The following is a 13,406-nucleotide window of genomic DNA, read 5'->3' on the forward strand; positions in this document are numbered from 1 at the left end:
GGACTGTTGAAAGGGATCTTTTCCTAATAAAACTCTATCTGATTATGCTTCCTATGATTCCTTTTGCCTTTTTCTCTCCTGCAATGCATGGTAGCTTAGTGCTATACTGTAGTCATCTCTAAACCTTTTTTTCTGGGCATTTCAAGCAGACCAGATTCTAGTTTACTAGAATAATATGAAGACTTTTTGTTTTATAGTATTGAATGAAAGTTGGTTCCTCCTTTCTTCTCTAGCATCCAAGGTCATTGAGAAGTTTATGGAAACTGCTTCACAGATTTCCAAACAGCAGTCTTTGGAAGTTGTGGAACCAAATTTTAAGTCACAGGCTGTTAGCTACAGAACTTGCTGTGATGGATCATGTGCACAGCTAATGTTGATCTGGCATTGTACCATGTGCTTCTAAACAGCCAAACATTTGACCAAGCAGCAGCTATTAAATGTAACTTAATCAACTGCATCTACTTCTTGGAAGGAGCTTTTGGACCAGGAATATATATGCCTGTGATTTCATAATGGTCCTGGTGTGACAGGAGTCTGGAGCCACCCAGGGAATTTCCATGTTCAATGTAATGTGTCTTATTGAAGTTTCGTACTTATGTGGAAATTTCATCCAGTTATCCCTTATTCTCTTTTCATTGTCTCCTTTTATCTATGACTTAAAAGAAAAAAAAAAAAAAAAAAAAAGGAAATCACTGTAAAGTTACAATTAGTTTTCAGATTTCAGATAGCTATTTTGTTTCTTTAACTATGGTCACAACCAGCCCTCTTCTCTATTACCTTGTATTTTTGTAGGAATTTACCCACTGCAACCATGGAAAAGAGCAAAGTCAAGATTATAGAACCTCTTGGATGAGCTACAAGTAAAAACAACAAAGCCAGGATCCTAGGGAAAACACACAGACAAATTTACAAACCAAGCAGAAAAAAAGGGATGGGAATTCTTCCTACCATGCTATATAATAAATTATGACTTCATTCCTTTTTCAACAGAACCCATTTCTCTGCATCACAGATACAGCACCACTGAAATAACAGTCTGCCTCTTATTTTAATATATTTAGCAAACCATGGTAACCATTAAGTCTCAACCATAAGACAAGAATCTTATTAGAAAAATAAATTAAGGTGAAGGAAAAAAAAAGAATCTTCCTGAAATATTGAAATTCTCAGTGTCTTATTACTCCTTGCTACTTACTCTGCTTCCCAGGGGGCACATAACCTCAGGTTCCCTTTCTCATGTAGAAATTAGAGATGCAACTGATATGGAAGAGGGAAGCAAAAGGAGAGTTCACCATCATCAATTAATGGTTAATGTCTTTTCTTTAGAAAGTGATTAGAGACCAAATATTCCACAGTGGATCTGAGACACCTAATACAAAATCAGCCTTCAGTTTACATCAAAGAGCTTACATTTGATAGAGGAAATACTTTACTACCTTCCCTCTCAATTTTAAAATTAGTGCCTTCTTCTGTACGTTTTGCACAGATAATAACTATATGAGACAAAATACTCCAAAATGAGGTCTCTTTTCTTGTTTCTTTAATGATTTAAGACAAATCTTTAGCATTGGGTTGCTAATGTTTTTTCAGATGTTTGAAATTACATCAAGGGAAGCATTTGGATTTGCTGACATTTCTGGATTTTGGAAGGGTGTCTAGGTCTTTTTTCCCCCATGTGCTCTCTGAAACAACTGGCAGTCCCATTTAATAATTCTTGACATGCAGAACAGTCTGGCAGGTTCAGAGAAAAATTAAAAATAAGTATTGGTTCTGAACACATTGTCCTTAGCAACGGGAAGGAGGGAATAGAGATGTGGGTGTATTCTTGTAAATATTGGAAACCCAAATGTAAGAATATTAAACTGTTTTGCTGCATTTTATTGCAATTTAGATCCTGGCAATTATATAAAAACTCAGAAAAGTGAATTATATATTCTCTAGGAGTGAAAGACAACTTTAAAAATAGTTTTCCATAGAGGTACTGTAGATTTCTGAATTAATTTTCTTCTCACTAGATCCTGATGTCTTTCTGTAAATGACATTGCTACAACCGAAATGCGTCAGTGCTTTAATAAGAAAAAAAAAACAACAACTTTATTTTCTCTCTCTAAAAAAGTTTTATCATGCAACCAAAACATTTTGAGGAATTACACCTAAGATGTTCTTCTAATGTTTATCACAAAAATGTTTCATTCAATAACAGAAACTCCTCTGCTTTAGGTGCCAGCTAAACATTCTAATTGCTCTCTGACACTGATAGAATCCTCCATAAGAAATGAGTTTGTGCTTGTGAGCATATATGTACGAAAAGGGAAGGATGGAAAATCTGGTTTTTATTTTCTGAAAGCAAGAAATGGGATGAGATGAGTATTTACTCAAAATTTCATGCTTTCTTCCTTAAAAAAGCTTTTATTACAGCATGTGAAGAATATGTATCTTGGCTATGACAGGGAAACTTTGCTATTGAGTGATGGAGACAGTCTTAAAACCTTTGAAGACTTTTGAAGATGGGGAAGGAATTTTAAAAGGACTGACTTCACAAGAACTGAGCAAAATATTTTTCTCAATTAAGTGAGACAGGAGGCTTGCTAATATTTATGCACAAAAGAAAATCTATGGATTAGTATGGCTGAGCATGAATCAGCAGAGGCATGCAGCTGTGAAAAAGAAAATGTATAAATAGAACTCTATAACCCAAACAAACAAAGTAATCCTTCTCCTCTACACCTCACTAGCAAGGCTTTCATTAGTATACTTTGTACAGTTCTCTTTCTCTCAAAAACAAGTGGGAGATTGGCTGAAATGCATGTAGAGGAGAGAAGCAGCTGTTATTTCAACTCTGGAAACCATGATCTCCAAGGAAAGAATAAGTGATTTTAATTTTTTTTTCCTCGAAAAACAAAAGAGAAAAATAAAGGAATACGGTGGAGAAGGAATGTAATAAACAAGCTATTAGCAAAGAGGAAGGGAGTAATTTTTGCTGTAGATAAAATGAGAAATAATAACCTAAATTGGAAAAAGATATTTAGAAAAAAACTTCTAAGAGTAAGAATAATGAGTTGCTGAGAATGTGTGAAGTTCTTTTAAAACAGGTTTAACAAGTATCTGTCCACACATATGTATCCGATTCTATGTTAACCCAGAAACCTCTTCTATGATTTTATGTTCACTTACAATGCAAATTTCAGGTACACTGAACCTATAAACTTGGAACACATAACTGGTATTAGACCTTTTTTTCTTAACCAAAACATTTGGTTATGCAATATTTCAAGTGGACTCATGCTGGAGAAGCTGATGGAGAACTGTCTCCCATGGGAGGGACCCCACATGGGAGAAGATGAAGCATTTGAGGAGTCTTCCTCATGAGGAGGAAGGAGTGGCAGGGACAATGTGTCATGAGCTGTTGGCAACCCCCAGTCCCCATCCTCCTGTGCCACTGAGGGGGAGGATGTAGAGAAAATCAGGGTGAAGTTGAGCCTGGAAGAAGGGAGGAGTAGTGGGGAGGTGTTTTCAAAATTTGGGTTTGTTTCTCACTATCCTGCTTTGGTTTGATTGGTAATAAGTTCAGTTTATTTCTCCAAGTAAGCTCTGATATTTTCCTGTTACAAAAACTGATGAGTGATCTCTCTCTGTCCTTATACTGAAACATGAATCTTTCCTTTTTTTCTCTCCCCAGTCCAGCTGAAGAGTGCCAGAGTGGCATTGGTAAGCATCTGGCATTCAGTGAGTCAGCCCACTACAAAATATCTGAAAATAATAATGTTGTAATTTTGAATTCTACTCAATGTATTTTATTTATTTTATTTATCTTCTACTTATGTTTCCAATAAAATCGTTGATTTCACATAGAGATGATTTTTACTTAGATTAAAAATAAGAAAATATTGGGCTGATTACTTTTTTCAAATTTTTATTTGCATGATTATAGGAAAACCACTTATTTAGACAGATCTATTTCATAAGCAACTTTTACTCTCTACCATACCCAAGGATGATTCATCTGCAGGTAAAATACCAGTAAAATCTGTTTCATTACCTGTGAAAATTTTTTCCCTGATCAAAGGGAAATTCTTATCAGCACAAAACTCCAGGGAAACAGTTTATATGTTTGGACTTTGAGCAGTGTCAAAAATTCTCGGTACAATGGTATATCTGTTTGGAGGGTACATGCAGATTCTGAATTTCACTTCCTTCCACAAAGGATTCTTTGTTTTAATAAGATTACTGTCTGGGGAAAGACAAGAGTTGTTATTCTTTAATGGATTTAAAATGTTGATATAGCAAATTTCAATTTGGGTTTTTAAGTGGAAAAGGAACAAAAGCTTGACCATTTGAGATAGTTACAAATATTCTCTAAAACTTGAAATAAAAAGAAAAAAGTAATATTTTTCTATAGTTCAACTCAAATACGTTGTCTAGAGCTAGGAGATTTAAGTGTTTCTTTCCTTGTTCTGACCTCTGCTGACTATTTACTGTCTAGATATAAACAGCATAACCAAAAATATTTATTTTGTTTCCACAGATTTTTATTCCTAGAATTTAATAAAATAAGCAACAAACAAAATAAACAACAAAAATAGATGGGAGGATAAAAGAAGTGTCAAAAAGTATTATGATGAAAAGAATTTTTTTTGGGTACTGTTTCTGGATGTTGCATGATTACTATGTAACAATCTCTGACAATATTTTCCATGTTTCTTTTACTAGTTAAAATATAATAGTATAATTGAAACCAGCCACTCTTGAGGTCTGTAGAAATATTTTTGCTTAAGGCAGAGCTAGATTTGATGGCAGTAGAATTAAGGGAGTCATGATTGCAAGCATATTTTACAGATGTTCAAGTTTGATTCAGATGTTTGAGTTCAATTTAGATTCTGCTGCACTTTATTTTTATGAAGAGAATAAATAGCTCATTAACTTGCAGGCACACAACAATTAAACACTGGAAAGGACTCACAGTTTGCCTAACCCTCTGAGTTCAGAACATCTGCTTAAGGTCTGAAGTAAACTGAAGTTTTTCAGAAAGATTATGTCAAAGATGATGATTCGATTTCCTTTGAAAAAACAATAATTGAAGTTCCAGCTACAATGAGATGTATAACCACTGCTTTTTGTAATCAGGTAGACCATCCTGATCCAATTTCCCAGATATTTTCCATTGACTTCAGACCCACAAAACAGGGCTATTAGTAGCTACCCAAACAGGCTTGACAGCAAATTCTAGTTCAAAATAGATTTCCAGTAACTCCACTAAAAATCTGTCAAGCATATTAAGCTCAGAAAATTGCAACCACAGAATTAACTCAGTCACTCACTCATTTAAACTACTGACTATGCAATTTGAATTACCTTTTTCAATGGAGGCTTACATCAGGCAAGATGGATGGGCATGCATAATTTGTAACATTCCCAAAGAGGTGATATTACAAGGCTTTCTTCCCAGGTAGAGATCTCAGAGTGGTCTGGTAGCCTGGTTAGATACTCTGAAAAAAAATTTGTTTTGGATTGTTTTGCACATGCCCCAAGAGGTATGCAGGCTATGTTGCTCTGATGGTTGCAAATAAAATATTCTGCTTTAATTTGAAAAAGGTTAAGTAACCCTACAAACTCACAGATAAGCTAATGCTGGCTGTACCCTGAAATTACCCTGTAGAAATCTCATAAATATTAGAGAATGGGATGAGAGCTAGTTGGATGAGAGTTAGTACAGGCTCAGGAGAGATTATGAAGGTTTACAAGAAAAGAGGGTCTATAGGTTTTTCTGTGTGTTTACAGTAATTTTCCTGAGGTCCCTTTGGACATCCCAAAAGAACTGTTCCCCCCAGGTGAAAACAAAGAAGGAAAAAAAAAAAAAGATTTTTGATATTATTTAGACATAGGTTTAATACTTTGAAAATGTGCAGAGAAAAATATACTTGTAGAAGACTTAAGACAACATGGACTTGCTAATACTGAAAAAAACTTTTTCCAGGATTAAGTAGTAAATGAAAAAAAAGAGGTGAGGAAGAGATCTAAGTACTTACATTTTCTAGTGCCTCTTATGCCAAGAGAATGCTTGGGGTTTTTATGCTAATCTGAGTCTATACTTTCCCTTGCAAGGGGTGCCAGAGTAGGAACATAGGCATGAGTATTATAAGTAAGAGTAAATTAATAGAGTTTAATAATCAGAAAGACAATGTAACTGTTCTACAAGTGGAGCAGCTGTGTGAAATGTTGATGCCAGTCACAGGGGAGAAATAATTAGAGGGTCAGCAGGGATAACAAACCAGTTTAATACACTTGCCCTGTGTCATAGGGCGGTGTTGGAATGTACAGCCTTTCAAATGAAAGCAGCATTCTGCAGGTGTCATTAAGAAATAAAGGAATTAACTCAGGGGTGAAATCAGTATGTAAGGAGCTCTCAGAAAGGGGCCTTCTTACATCAGGACTTTGCCTGAACACAGAGCTACTGCCACAACCACTAGCACCTTTTCCCTGTTCCCTCATCTAGCAGCTGCTTTGATGCTGCTTCAGAACTCTTCAGAAATTTATTTGGTCTCATATATTTGCTATAACAAAATTCAAGGGGTTTCTTTTTGTGTGCTTATAAACCTTAATTAAATCTGAGCCTACTGGAACAGAGACAGATTATTTTTGAAAGTGCTTTTAAATTTATTTTCACAAAACTGTGTGTTGTATAAAATTATTTCTGTATTATGTCCACAGTCATATACAATTAAAAAATTTCCTATTGAAGTGACATATGTCTTTCTTGACTTATTTTTACTCACCTTTTATTGTCAATGAAGTTAAATACAAAGTGTAAAGTAATTCACCTGAATTATTGTTGAGGAGAATCTGAAAAGCCTGTGGAGAAAAGAAACAAGCAAAATACTCATTGATTTTTAAGTTGCAAATACTTCTTTGAACCTTAAACATACACTTCATTAACTTTGGAGATAAATTTTATTGAGTAGTACTAAATTAAAGATTAATAATGTTCATAGTGTATTCTTTTATATATTGTTGTCTCCTGAGAATGATAGAATGTACTATCTATTCTAATCTGCAACTATACTGTAGTATCTGTCTATAATAATATTCTCAGTATCATTTCTGATCAAAGTTCAGAGTGTTCTTATTGCTGTTTCCATATTTGTTCAGTGAATGTGTAAAGGGGTGAAGCCTGCTAGGAAAGCAAGAGGGTGGTGACAAAACAAGTTATCACGAGACAATCTGAGTTGTGGATTTACACGCTTAATACTGCTGAAGTGTATGGGCTCGCCTCATCTTAGATATGAGATAATATGAAGTTATCTATTCCTCAATGAAGCATATATATCATAAAATCATAAAATAGTTTAGATTGGAAGGGACTTTAAAGATCATCTCATTTCTACCCCTCTGCCATGGGCAGGGACAATTTCCACTAGACCAGATTGCCCAGAGCTCCATCCAACCTGCTCTTGAACATTTCCATGGGTGGGGCATCCACAGCTTCTTTGTGAAACCTGTTCCAGTGCCTCATCACCCTCACAGGGAAGCATTTCTTCCTAATATCTCATCTAGACCTGATGTCTTTCAGTTTGTATCCACTCCCCCTTGACCTATGCAAAAAGTTTTCATGACCTTACTAAAAGTCTCTTTCTTCAAGGTTCCCTTCAGCTACTGGAAAGCTCAATTAAGTCACCCTGAAACTTTCTTATACTTCCTTCTTTGTGTTTATGACAGCATGACAACACACATGCTGTTAATAAGTGGAATGGCTTTTTTGCATTTGTAATTGTAGCTATCCCTGTACTCTGAAGGCATCCTTACTGAGAGGAATCTGCTCCAAAGACCTTCGAAGTTTAATTTTATTTCTAAGACAGCATCACCTCAAAACGTTGCCATCACTCTCAAAACGAAGATTTATAGCACGAATAGTAATAATATTTTATATATATATATATATTTTTTAATTATGACCGTCAGTGGGTGGAATGTCTTCAGGGAGAATGACTGCGCTAAGTTTTTTGTCCCTGAACAGAACGCGCGTTCCCAAAACACGCCTCGATCCGTATGAAGGGGTGCCATCTGCTGGTGCCATTTATGCTGTCCTGAGAAACGGTGATGACTGCTGCAACAAAACAAGGGATGGGTGGGGAGGGACACCTGCTCCGCGGATAATGGAATGGAGTATAGCTGGGTTTGTAAAAATGTCCAATAGCCTCCTACTTTAAATATGTTAAGACTAACCCGAGTAAATTGTGGTCTTACTTGTGGGAGACTCCACAACCTCTCTGGAAAATCTGTTACAGTGCACACTCCTTCACACAGTAAAGATTGTGTGGAGTAGGTAAAGAAGATGGAGTCAAGCTCCAAGCTCTTGATGGCAAGATTGGAGGCAATGGGCACAAACCAAAACACAGGATGTTCACTTTGAATATCAGGAAGCACTTTTTAATCTGATAGGGACTGAGAACTGGCACAGGCTGCCTGCTAGAGGCTATGGAGTCACATCATCCTCAGAGATATTCAAATGCTATCTGAACATGGCCCCAAGCAACTGGCTGTAAGTGAGCCTTCTTACAACCTCAGCCAATCTGTGACTTTGTGACTCTGTGAAAAAAATGTTTAAATATTTTTGTTAATGAGAAAATACAATATATAAAATATATACTTGTTTATTATTTCTTTGAGGTATAAATAATTTTTTGGAAAGTATGATTCAATCCCAAAAGGAAAATTGCTCTGTAATTCTAGGTCTTTGACTTTTGAGGATTGTGGTCCCTGCTTTTAAATTCACAAGCTTGTTTCTTATTCAGAAAAAAAGTATGTTCTCAGAATCTGACAGTGTATAGATAATACAAAATAAAATCCACTGTATGGATTATGTGAAATCAAATATTTTTAAAATATTTTAAAATAGCTAAGTATTTTTTAAATTAATGGGTCACTATATATGCCATCCTGAAAAGAGGACATCTGGTATTTGTTTTTCCAGAACATTGTGTTGAAAGAACCATATAGTTTATGCCATAAATCACATATTGATCTCTTTAAGATCGGTTACTTCTCTTTCCTATGATTCTTGGGTCACATTACCTGGCTGTTATTTTCAAATTGCCTGTTGCACAGCTGGTACGGTGCATTTGCAGCTTTCATGCTCTGGGAACTGCGTACCTGTTCATGAAAACATTTGCCACTGCAGTAGCTTCATGATGTTGTTGCTTGTGAATACATCTGAACGAGGGCAGAGGTACCAGCTGTGCTTTGCTGTAGGGAAGACAAGATAGTATCGATCTGCTGGAGCAACAGCTGTCACCCATAGCAAAGATCTGAGAGTACTGCAGGCTGTGAAGGCTCACTCAGGATTCCTGCCAAGGCTCCTCTGGTGCTCTTGTTTCAGCTGACTGTTCCTTTGAGAAATTTCCATTTCATAAATGTGAGTATGTCGAAGTTGCTGTTTTGTGTCCCATGACATGAGCAAATTGAGAGGTGTGAACTGATGCTGTCTTTGTGACATGTGGGCAGGGAGTGACAAACAGCTGTGCTGTCTCTTGGCTTTTACTGACTATGCTCTTTACAAGGCCATTAAGACTGCTGTAATCAGATTAGAACTCAGTCTGTTCTCAAATTACTTCTCAGCTGCTAAATTCAAGTTTTCTATCAAAGTGTACATAGGAGGGGCTCAGAGATCTATAGAATTTTCATAAGGCTATTTTGCTGCTAGTGAAACTCTTTGCCTTTTTGATGATAAGTTCAGCAAAACTATTTTGGAGTGGCTGTACTTATTTCAATAGGCATTTATCAAGATAATTTTCCCTGAGTTTTCAGAACAAGGTTTTTTTTCACAGCTAGAGCCCATATAACAATCAAAGGCACTCTATTCCTTCTCTCTCTTGCTTTCACTCCTGAAATACTTAATGGTAGTGCACCATAACTACTGCTGAGGATTTAATCCTTTTTCCAATGGTGTTGTCTGTCCCTCTTTTGACTTGAAATTCATTACCTAAAATATCATAAAAATTATTTCACGGTTTCTGAAAAAAGATAAGTTTATTTTTTTTTGAACAAAATATCTACAATGACATAGGTAACACCATAAATTTCACATTTAAACACTTCTGACTGCAGAGAATGTCAGTTAAGTGCAATATGATACTGTAGTACAATAAAAAGGAATCTAATCAAATACATGCACAACACATTTATAGATTTTTACCAAAAAAGGAAGTACTTTGAGATGAAATTGCTGTCAGAGAGAACTCACAGGAGAATATTTTGAAGACACACGGACAGTTTATTAATACACTATCATATAAATTTTATTTTTTTTTCTTGCTGTAGCCTTTAAAAAGCCAGGATCACTAGCACACAAAATACCATATATTATGTTAAACCTTTATGTCAAAAGCTTATGGCACATTTTCTTTTTATACAGCTCACAATTCCACATTCATGGAACATCAGTAGCTACTTTAGTCCATTTCATCTGTTAATATCACTCTGATGTACATTAAAATACAAACATAAGAAATGTTCCTTGCATATTTCACAAAGATGAAAGTGAAGAAGTGCAGTAATATTTGAGAATATCAAGAAGACAGGATGAGCCAACATTTTTCTGGCATTAATCCACTGCTTCTAGCAATCTAACCTGCTTCCACAAGCCTTCCAAACTGATAGTACTTCAGTAATTACTGTAGGTTATTGTTGCCTGAAGACACCTTTTCTGTAACCACTCCAAAACAGAACACACGTTTTATTACTATCAAGTTGTCTAGTTTGAGATTTATAGTTTTCTGCTTAGTTGTCTCATAAAGACAAAAAGCTGTGAAATCTGATATTGTACTCATCTAAATAACCATATGATTGTGCAGTTAGATGTGGATAAAGTTATTTTACTCCCTCACAGGGGTACTGTATGTATTACTAGCTCATTCAGCAGTTTCACATTTTAGGCCAAATTCTATTCTGATGGATTATATTAATTTATATGATAGCTCAAACAAGAGCAGAAGTTGCACAAAAAATGTATCTTGCAACAAATCATGTCAGCTTGGGCTGGGAATGGTATAAATAAATTCATTTTCTTCTACTATAAAATTATTGCTGAAAATAATACTTTTTCTTTTTTCTAAGGTAAAGGAAGACTTTTATCTTTCCCTACTGTTAAAAAATATAAGGTTTTGTACAGTTTATTATATTCTATCTTTATCTACATTATCAGTCTACAGTTCTGTACGGGATTATACACAAAGTGGAAGCAATACCTCACTCCTTAAATGTAAAGTGCATGTTTAATCACCTAAGTATTTCTGACTAGTGAGTAAATGAATAATCTCTCATACGTCACAAATGATTCTTTATAAAGCAGATATTGGAATGAACTATAAGAAAAAGAATCCAAAGAAAACTAATGTATGATTGAGCTGAAAATAACTAGTTAATTCTTAAGTAAATGGTGTGTTCTTCCTGAATTATACTAATCTGTTTAAATAATAGTGATTGCTGTCAAAATCCTTGGAAGTAAAATGTATTTTATTTTGGTGTTAAAATAGCTGAATTCTAAGTAGCAAAATACTAGTATTTCTTATTCCTTTTCATCTTCACATAGTTTATCAGCATTATAGAGAAAAAAGGCATCCATCTAATCATGCAAGCCTATTGTGTTGACATTTGAATGTAGTTTTAAAAATGAAATGCATTTTGCTGTTTGGAATTTAAGTAAGAGTTTGGTAGAGTGATAGTTGAGTATTTCTACTGTATCTCTAAGGGGCTTTTCTTCTCCTCTCTCAAGGTACTGAATTTTTCTGCCTTATGAGGGGTGACATGGATTCGCCCACATCTCTCTTTAGTGCAGAATGAAAAGATGTAAGAGGTTCCAGGCTCTGCTTGGGGCTTTCTCTCACCCTGTGGCCCCTGTTCTGCAATGCACAGTCCAGACTTTTCATCCTGTACCTTCCTGTTCCACTTCTCTGTCCATCAATAAAGAAGATGGTGTGGGAGTCAATCTGCACAGGTAGAAACTACTGTCACAAAATAATATAAACTTTGCAGCAGATGATATAAATTGTTTCCCCCTATAGTTACTGCTTCCACCCGAGCAAGTCACCTTTGGAGACACAGCAGGATGGGGAAAAATACTAAGGGTGCCTAATCCTTTTTTTCCCCTTTATGGTAACTGTGTCAGCTCCTCAGTGGCTCTGTTACTGGGGTATTCCCATAGATCCTACAATGTCCCTCTCTGTTCTCATTATGTTACAATGTCCTAGTGACAGTATTTAATTTTTTAAGTATAGGGCTGGTCCACAGAAATCACAAAAATGTGACCTGAGAAGTGTGGGGTCTGCACCTATGTTGAATGATGACTTGGGACAAAGCTCCATTATCCTGTCACACAGAGATTGTGCTTATGAGAAGCCTTCTTGTGTGGCTTTGCCAAGGACTTGTCCTCTGCAGAGCTCAGGTCCAGTGACAGTGAAGTGAGGTAGCAGTTTCTTCTGCCTAATGCATGGGGTCTTTTTTATACATAGGAGGAACCCAGCCAGACACCATTTGCCTCAAGCACTATCTCCTTGATGATTATTTTTCTGCATTTCCACTGCCTCTTTGGTGGGAGTGCAACATAAATAGTGCAGTCTGGTAAATTCTGCAGAGTGCCTTTCAATTCTTGCATCTTAACACCATTTCCTGCTGCTTCATCATACAGTTGCAAAAAAAAAAAAAAAAATTATCTCTTACAGCAATCTTAGCTGATGTCAGTAGCTGTTGATTCCAGCTTTGCACAGAGGGCTGGCATGCCTGCTGGCAGTTTTGGACTATTCCTGTTGTAAGTGGTGAACAGCAGGCATTTGTGTCTTAAAGATTCTTATTATCTTAAGTGACATTTCTCTCTTCTTCTACTGTGTGACTTTATACTAAGTAATTTAGGAATACCAGAAATGAAACTTAAAGTTATTATTCCTTTTGAAAAATACATTATCAGTGGACTAAGAGGCTTCTGTTACCTTGGTAAATATTACGGTTCCACTAAAAAAGTCCACAAAACCATCAGCTCCAGAGAGATCTTGGTTCCATGGTATAAAAATAGAATCACGTGCCAAATCTTATGTACATATTCTGAAAACAGCCCTTAAACAAAATACAGTTGATTTTGCTGATAACAGAAACATGTTAACATCCCTTTCCATACAATAAAACTAATCTTATCTTGGAGAGAGATGAACATCAGCCATAAATTCTTGATACCCTCTAATACCTTCATAAGTGAATGAGATTTTTTGGAATATGTACATAAAGAAATAAATTAAAAAGCATACACAATACTAGAAAAAAAAAAAAAAAACCAAAAAAGTGAATTAATTTTAGATTATAAATGAAGCAAAACTATAAAATAATAATAGTTTTAAAATAAAGGTGGATTATACATGTCCTTT

Source organism: Oenanthe melanoleuca, chromosome 4, assembly GCF_029582105.1.
Source record: "Oenanthe melanoleuca isolate GR-GAL-2019-014 chromosome 4, OMel1.0, whole genome shotgun sequence".
NCBI classification, from domain to species: Eukaryota; Metazoa; Chordata; class Aves; order Passeriformes; family Muscicapidae; genus Oenanthe; species Oenanthe melanoleuca.